We start from the raw sequence: 9,489 nt of genomic DNA on the forward strand, positions 1-9,489 counted from the left end.
TTGCTGGGGAACGGTTCTAAATTAGCACTAATTTCTATTTTTATCGATCCTTTGTGTGAGATTTATCTTACACAAAGTTAATGCTTAGGAAATTTAGTAAATAAGTTAGGTTTTAATAACTATTGGTTTTTATTTTAGATTTGTCAATTTTCTGTTTTTGCCTTGAACTCGCCGAGTGCACTCAAAACAACTCGGCGAGTCCATCGCTGATTCACAATTTTAGTTTTTATTTTATTTTTGTTCTTTTTACGCGTTTTTCTTGGTTTTTTGCAGTTGTTTCATGACCCGAGGATCTGAGACACCTTTAGTCCCTCCACTAGAAGACCCAGAATCCGCCCTAAGGAAGAGCAAGGGAAAATCCGTTGGAGAATCCGTTTCTTCAAAGAACTCGCCACTAAAGAATCTAAAATCCGTTTTCAGTACGAAGAAGAGCAGCAAACCAGCAGCTTCCAGCGCCTCTATAGCAATAGAAGACCCGATCAAAGAGGACACCGAGTACGAAACCGAAGGAGAAGAAGACCCCACTTTCGGGCATGAATCCAACTTTGACGATGAATTATCCATTATCATGGCTAACATCGACGAAGTCCCCATGGGGGAATGGAAGAAGAGGATGTGTGACGATACCGGTCTGGGACTTGTGCAACCCGCAATTCCCGCTACTGCTACTTTCGAGCTAAAGGGCCATATACTTGCTTAACTAAAGGAGATTCCTTTCTATGGAAAAGACCACGAAGATGCTTACAAGCACTTGGATGAAGTCAATGATGTGGCTGACTACTTTAATGTTCCAAATGTGCCACGCGAGACCCAGCTACTTCGTATGCTTCCAGTCACATTCAAGGGTGCTGCAAAGGATTGGCTCAAGTCACTTCCCCCCAGGTCGGTCACCACATGGGCTAAGATGAAAGAAGAATTTATTGACCACTTTTGCCCACCTTCTAAAATAGCCAAATTGAAGAAGGCCATTGCTAACTTTGAGCAACAAGCTGGAGAGTCACTATATGAAGCTTGGGAGAGGTACAAGAGTCTGCTAAGGAATTGCCCACACCATGACCTTAATAGCCAACAAGAAGTCTCCATCTTCTATGATGGAGTCAATGTCACAACAAGGCAGTTACTTGACTCGCAAGGCCCGCTCACAAAGAAGGCACCCCCAGTGATCAAGGAATTAATCGAAGATTTCTCTAAGCATTCTAGAGAATACCATAACCCATGAAATGAAGTAAGTAGAGGGTTAGTGAACACGGTCAACGATGGCATGGCGGCGATGATGGCTAAACTAGACAGTTTAGATAGAAGAATGACGAAGATGGATCAAACAATCCATGCTATCCGGGTGGGTTGTGAAAATTGTAGGGGACCTCATTTAACTAAAGAGTGTGACTTGGATGAGAATGGAAACAAAAAGGCACAAGTTTTCTATTCAAGTGGCGATAGATACGATGAGACTTGGCGGAAACCCAAGAAGGAATGGCTTCCGTATGAAGAATACAGAAAGGCAAAGGAAGAGAAATACAAGCAGAAAGAGAGGGGTTTCTATCAAAAGGAAGAACCGGTGGTGGAAAAGAGAGCCGACTTAGAAAAAATGTTCACAAGATTTATAGCTGCTTCAGAAAAAAGACACAATGATCATGATGTTGCAATACAAGAGACCAGAACTATACTTAGGAATCAGCAAGCATTTATTCTGAACATTGAGAAACAGCTAGGACAACTAGCACATCAAGTGAACGAGAGAAGACCGGGTGAAATTCCAAGTAAAACCAAGAATAATCCAAGAATGGAGAATGTGAACGCTATAACATCTAGTTATGGGAAAATTTTCACTCCTCTGACCCCTGCACAGAAGATCTCAACTAAGGTGCGAGCAGAAAAGGAAGAAGAGTCGAGTTCTGCTAAACTCGACCCGACTCGCCGAGTCCCTCTAATGGACTCGACGAGTCCATGCCCTGATGACAAATTTGTTGTATCCTTAAAGCCTTACAGGCCTCCTTTGCCATTTCCAATTTGAGCCATACCTGATGAAAAGGTCAAAACATACAGAGCTTTCATGGAACATGTTAAAGCCCTTCAAGTCAACATTCCATTTGTTGAAACAATTCTTCAAACACCCAAATATTTAAACTTGCTTAAGGGCCTTTTTGCTGCTAGGAAAGATATGGCGGAAGTGGCGGAATTAGTATTGAATGAACTACCAGAAAAGAAGGGAGATTCGGGAAGCATCTCGATTCCTTGCCAATTTGGAAATATACTTGCTACTCAAGCGTTGACCGATTTGGGTGCAAGTATTAACTTAATGCCTTTTTCTTTCTTCAAGAAGCTGAATTTACCGGAGCCGAGGTTTATTAATATGAAGATCCATTTGGCGGATAAGACAATCATTCGTCCAAGAGGTGTTTGTGAAGATCTTCTCATAAAAGTGGACAAATTTGTATCCCCTGTGGACTTTGTAGTGCTGGATATGGAAGAAGACCCCAAAATTCCAATTATTTTGGGAAGACCATTTTTAAATACCGCATGCGCATTGATAGATGTATGCGAATCCACACTAACATTGAGGGTAGGAGATGAGTCAGCTGTGTTCAAAGCTATACTAGAGATTAAGCAAAAAGACACAAGAAAGGAAGAAGTTTCCTCCATTGATTTGGATGACGAAATACTACAAAAAGAACTTGCACTCCTACAAGAAGAAGATCCAAGTAAATTTCTACTATCTTCTGGAGGAAATGAAGATGTTGAAAAAGACTTAGAGGAGATAGAGAAGTTGCTAAAAGGAACTGATTCAAAAAACACAAAGGAATATGAGGAATTCGTACCGACTCGACGAGTCCAGGCGAAAATATCAGCAACTTGGGTTATCTTGATCTGCTTTGTACCAGTCCCTTGCCTGATTTGGACATGAAGATTTTTCCAAATTCTTTAGGAGATCGAGCAGCGGAAGGCGGAAGTGTTAAAGCGTATGGTGACTTCCAATATGTTCAAGTAGCTTGTCTCGATACAATGATGCAAGAAGATGAAGACATTCAACTCGACAAGGAGGCAAGTTTTAGGGAAGAGGGGAATGCAGCGGTTAGGAAAGATGATGTTGATAACCCATTCATTGAGTCATGTATAACCAAACCTCGAGCCCGAGTTTTTACAAACTATGAAGTAATGAAGTTTAATGAAGGCAAAGGACAAAAGAGGGTTCAACAGAATGGGGTGAAGAAGAAGAAGGTGGAGAAAAGGACCATGCATGCAATTGAAGAAGATGCCACACGGAAAAAGAGAGAAGAATTGAGACGGGCTTACAAGAGGAAGATACATGCCTATAAGATGAAGTATAAACCGCAAAAGATTAGGCGTGCATTCCCGATGCAGGAAAATGAAGAAACGTAGATGGGAAGGAGTCCAGCTAACGACTCCTTAAAAAGAAGCGCTTGGTGGGAGGCAACCCGTTATGAGAGTTTGCTTTCTTTTATCTTTCTCGTTTTTTTATTTATTTTCGTTTTTAGGATTTTCTTTTTCTGTTTTCATCTTCTAAATCATCAAACATGACTGCTTGAGAGTATGTATGGGCTGAGTGTGGGGTGGATTGAATTTTTTTATGAATACATCACAAAATGATATAATTTTTTGAAATGATTGCAAGTGACTCGCCGAGTCTGACCCTGACTCGACGAGTCTATTAAGATTCCAAACAAGTTTCAATTCGCGACTACACTCACCGAGTCTGACCCTGACTCGACGAGTCGATTTTATTTACAGAAAAAAAAATTAATAATTATACTTTTACATCTGGTAAAATTAGGGTTTTTACCCTAATGTGCTCACATTCCATTCATACTCGTCGTGCTACTCGTATTCTCTCTCAAGCTCTCATCAAGTTCTTCACTTTTTCTTCAAAATTATCGAATTCTATCAACCAAGGTACTTAATTTCTTCAATAATTCTGTTAAAGCCATGTTTTTAGATGTTATAAGGTATCATTTTTATAGAACACCCGTTTATGAAGTTTAGTGGATTTTTAGGGTTTTGATTTTGGATTAATTGTAGTGTTTTGGATGAATATTTTTGCTATAATACACCTTATGGACATCCCTGGACAAAACCCTTGGAAAAATTTTTGAGTTTTTATGGGTGCATTGGAACCGACCGGTCGACTAACTCGCGCAGTTCATCTGACTCGCCAAGTTGTTCATGGACTCGACAAGTCCAGTCGGGATCCCAAAAAAATTTTTGTTTTAATGTGTTTATGTTTTTTTTTGGATTTGTTAATTGTTTCACAGGAACCATGTTTTCAAGAGGACAAAGTTCTCGAGGAAGTCAAGGAGATTTCCCGTGGTTGCATTTTCCACAAATCAATTCAAATTCAACAAGAACCAAGTGGAAGAAGAAGCTTGCAGAGCTCCAGAAAAAAAAATTATCATTTATTAGCTAATTTATTGCATATCATGGACAAAAGATACTTAAAAGTGTTTGAATTGTGTTTTCAGTCCAAAAGCGAAGTTCGGGAGTAAAAGAAAGCAGGAGAAGCGGTTGGGAGCTCGGGAATTGATCAAAGAAGAAAAATGCTAAAAAGACAAGGTACTCGGCGAGTCTCACCGAAGATTCGAGAAGATAAAGACTCTGTGACTTACCGTATACGGGAATTAAGGGATGGACTCGACAAGTCGGTCTTGGACTCCGCGATTCGGATCGAATCTAAAAAACAGCTGTCCAGATCGACATAAGGTATTCTGGAACCCTTGGGGAGGAGCAAGCTGCGAATCAGAGTCAGAAGAGCTCTAAAGAACGAAGATACAACTCTAAAATCAATTCCGAAGGAGATTTGAGGCAAAATTACATCATTCTTACTTTAATTATGTTTAGACTCTTAGATTTCGTTTTGGTGCTGTTAAATACCTCAATCATGAGCTAAAACTTTTATACTTCTGTTTGGGGAGACAACATTGACACTATGGTGTGATTTATGGTAGGATTAATTTAATATTGGTGATTTTGTTGATTCTAGCTTGTTAAAGAACCTTATGTGTGAATGATAACTAATTTTCTGTTAATAGGAAGATAATTAAGCTGCATGAACATCTCTTAATTGCTACCTCATATAATTTATGTGACCACTTTATTATATGACTAGGATTAGCGACTGTGAAACTAGAATTAATAGAAAATTAGGTAAATTCATGTGTGAGCTTGTGTGATGACCATCAACAAGAGGTTAACTAAAGGACCAAATTAGTTAGCTATTACAAGTCTAAATTAACCCGAATAAATAATCTAGTGAATTAAATTAAATTAGACAACTAACCACTGTTTTAGTTAGTTTGTTCTCTAAGGATTAGTGCAGCGAACGTGAATCTAATCACTTGAATCGGTAGCCAATAGGAGAATTAATCCATTGCACTATTACCCTAATATCAACCATAGGATCAATTGAGTTGAACTAAACACAAGTTCCCTTCGTTATTGAATTTAGTTAAATCTTTGCTTTACTAGTTTTTAGTCTAATTAATAGTAGTAAGTTTCTAGTCTTGTAAAACTAGAGAAAACCCCCTTTTTATTATTTAAGTTTAGATAAAATTAGTTTTTAGTTTTAATTTTCCGTTCCCTGTATTCGATACCCTAATTGCTTAGCTTTACCACAATTGATAGGTCCACTGCCTTTGTGTGCTTATTTTATAATTTAAAGTAGGATTAAAACTAGTTGAGTTTACACAAATCAGTCACCAAAACACCTCACGAGATGTGGACTGGGAAAGTTCCCAATCTAGATCACATCGATATTTAGGGTTGCGAGGCTTTCGTGAGACGCCAGAATCAGGATAAGCTCGAGCCTTGAAGTGAGAGGTGTATTTTCATCGGCTGCCTACGAAATTCTTTTGGTTACCTCTTCTACAGACATGATGAGAATGTGGTCTTTGTGGCAAGAAGAGGAGTCTTTCGAGAGAGTGGTGAAGGAATTCAAGAGTCAAGTGGTGAAGGAACCTCAGACACTAGCAATCAACCTGAGGAGGAAACTCCTGTTGAGTCAGCTGATGAGTCTGTGCCTCCAAGGTGTTCCACAAGGGTTAGGAACACGCCTGATTTTTATTATGGATTCCATATTACTACGAAAGGTGATACGTTTATCAGTGATAGTACACTGGTAAATTTGGATGAACCTAACAGTTTTAAGGAAGCCATGGCAGGCCCAGAGTCGGCTAAATGGAAGGAGGCCATGGACAGCGAGATACAGTCCATGTATGACAATCAAGTTTGGAGCTTGGGTGACAATGTACCAGGCCGTAAGACAGTCGAGTGCAAATGGATCTTCATGAAGAAGACCGACGTGGATGGAAAGGTGGACACTTACAAAGCGGGACTAGTTGCAAAAGGTTTTACTCAAACTCAGGGTATTGATTATAATGAAACCTTCTCACCAGTAGCGAAGATTGAGTCTATTAGGATTATGCTGGCCATTGCTGCATTTCATGATTATGAAATATGGCAAATGGATGTCAAAACCACTTTCCTTAATGGGAAACTGGCTGAGGATGTTTACATGGTTCAGCCAGAGGGTTTTGTCAGTCCAGAATATCCTAATAGGGTGTGCAAGCTTGAGAGATCTATTTATGGATTGAAACAAGCATCTTGCAGATGGAATCTTTGTTTTGATGAAAAGGTCAAAGAGATTGGCTTCTCGATAAGCGAAGATGAGTCATGTGTGTATGTCAGAGCTAGTGGGAGTATAGTCAGTTTTTTGGTACTGTATGTGGATGACATACTACTCATAGGAAATGACGTCCCAAAAATTCAAATCTAGTCCTTACATGATGTCATTAACCATAAAGTTTCCAACTTTATGGTCTTGTAAGGCTATTAAGTGCTCAATACCAAAAACCCAAATTTCCTAACCCATTAAGACATCCTAGCTCTCACATGGAAGGAAACTAATGACCAAGATCACGTTTTTATGCTTCTAAACACTCCAAAACGTCTGAAAGGAGTACGTATATGAATTAGAGTAACCTCTACTCATAATACCAAGCTTATGGGACCAAAAGAACACAAATCCATAGCTACACAAGATCAAATCAACACTTCATCAAGTTCATAGCTTTTTACCTTCAAATTATGCCAAATGGTGATGAGATTTTGGATCCAAAGTGTTCCGCTCTTCTAGGATGGTTTCCTCTTCCTTCTTCCTACTTCAAGAACACCAAAATGTACACTCAATGCTCAAATGTGCTCTCAAATGGATTAGGGTTTCATAAGGGTCGAAATGAGGTTGGATTCTGATGGATGAAAGGAGCCTTGAGAGTTAAGGATGAATAAATAGTGCACAAACCCTAAATATGAGGGTTTTCAGGCTCGGGCCACGTACGCCCCGCGTACGACTGGTACGCACAGCATACGCATGCAGCTCCAGATATTACAAAAATGCCATTTAGGACTAATTTGTAAATAATTCTCATGCCAATGGTGAAAATATAAATTCCAGGAAATCGAGATGTTACAATTCTCCCCCACTTAAATTAGACTTCATCCTCGAAGTCATTCCTTACCATCCCTCAGAAATACTCTACAATTTGGAAAATTCTTCCATGACCCTATCTGAATTGTGAATTCGTCTCCTACAAGTGACTTCCTTCCCATGCAACAATCGAAACCCAATCTTAGAAGAACTACATACCCTGGTTCATAATGAATCCTTGACCTACTATCTTTAACCCTTTAAGAATAATCATTACAACTCTGCCCAAAATCCGGAATCCAAAGCCTTGACTGATTATTCACTGCTGTCAAACCCTCCACTTGGTAACGATGTGACTCTCAACATGAGTCTCCGCACAAAAAAAAACTGATATATAGAACACACACACACATAGTCTACATATTCCATAACTCCCTTTAACCAATTCAAAGTCAAGGCTTCATATAAGGAAAACTCAAGAATCCACTCGGAACTCGTAGTTGCCAACCAATAATACAATAACCTGAAAATACTCATCTATAACGAGGACTGTAAGACACAACGTCCAGAGAAAACCACTCATACCAGGAACTCTCAAAACTACAACCACAAGTCAACTCCATCAATATACTTCTATGAACCGTAAATCCATCAGTCCAAACTTCAAAAACCATACCCTAAGACTGATGATCAGCCATATGCCGTACATACTCTTAGTCCTTGGCTAGGAACACCACCAACTTATGCAGATAGAATACTTAGAAGACACCGATCGTGCATTTCCAACAAATCCTCAAATACGAAAGTTTTGCCAAAAACCCTTAAATACACACTTGACTTCCTAACAAGTCATCACCAACCCACTGCCCCCCCCCCCCCGAGCATAATGATGGTCCATCCAAGAATTTCACGTTGCATCCAAATCCCTTATAAGCTCAGGTGTACCTCCACCTGATAGATCACTCAAGACATCTACTACGAACTTCATGACCCGAGATTTCAGAACCAATACCTAACACTGGTAATCAAACTTCTAATAAACAACCTACAAGGAACGGGGTCCACCATTGCAAACATTCATCAAGCGACTTCTGGTGCACAACCAACACATCAATTAAACAAACTTTTACTAACCACTTGATACAAACCAGTTGGTTCCTGAGTCTCCCGACTCTTAGCACTACACTAACATCCAAAGCACTACACGCGAAAAATAAACAAACATGATCACTAGGCCCATAACCTAAGCCTGGAATACCCCTACAAGGTCCTCATCATAAGTCTGGATTGCCTCCAAGCCAACAACATGAGTCCGGAATGCCTCTGCTATCTTGGTATTCCATATGACTACCGATCCCTATCATGCCAACATGACTAACGATCTTGAGACGTTAGGGTCTCAACCAATTGACTATCAAGTCCTACCCACATGGAACATACAACCACTGGTTCACGATACATTATGACACCTTCTCACCACTATAATGATAAGCTTACGGTACCACACTAATCTTTCTATCATTCCACCACTCGCCTAAAACTCACGACCAACACCACGACCTAAAGATACTCAACCTCAATCCACCATATTCCAGGAACCCAATCAACATCCTTTTTATCATTAACCGGTCATCATGCTGCCATACTCTTTTACCACGCTCCATTCCTTTCACATCACAGGCTATTACCAATGCAAAATCCTATGAAACATAGTCACGCACGTCCCAAGGATAGGATAGATGGTTGTACCCTTTCCCTAATTCAAAGGCTATAACCCAAATAAGAACCATGCATATAATTCGAAACAAGTACTTCATTGCTATCTTGTCCAGCCCATACACCCCTAACGACAATATCCAATGAACTTACCACATTACACATCATTAAGGAAACCCACAACCTTACCCAAAGGTTGAAGTACCAGAAGATCTAACGAGATGTCGAACCTCAATCATTAACAGAAACATTCTCGTGAATGATCACAACAAGATTCCATGTCTTGATTGAGACTGAATAGACCCCATAAATACGTAACTATATTGATAAGATTT

At 39.7% G+C, this 9,489-nt stretch overlaps 1 non-coding gene across 1 annotated transcript; it reads right to left on the reverse strand.

Moving 5' to 3' along the window:
* Nucleotides 1-952: 952 nt before the first annotated feature.
* LOC145103561 (small nucleolar RNA R71) lies at nt 953-1,059 on the reverse strand. Its single transcript, XR_013706645.1, has one exon. It is a non-coding gene; the product is annotated as a small nucleolar RNA R71 (small nucleolar RNA).
* Between the last annotated feature and the right edge of the window lie 8,430 nt (nt 1,060-9,489).

The sequence above is a fragment of the Lactuca serriola genome, chromosome 4 (genome assembly GCF_051521515.1).
Source record: "Lactuca serriola cultivar US96UC23 chromosome 4, Lser_US96UC23_V15, whole genome shotgun sequence".
Lineage (NCBI taxonomy): Eukaryota > Viridiplantae > Streptophyta > Magnoliopsida > Asterales > Asteraceae > Lactuca > Lactuca serriola.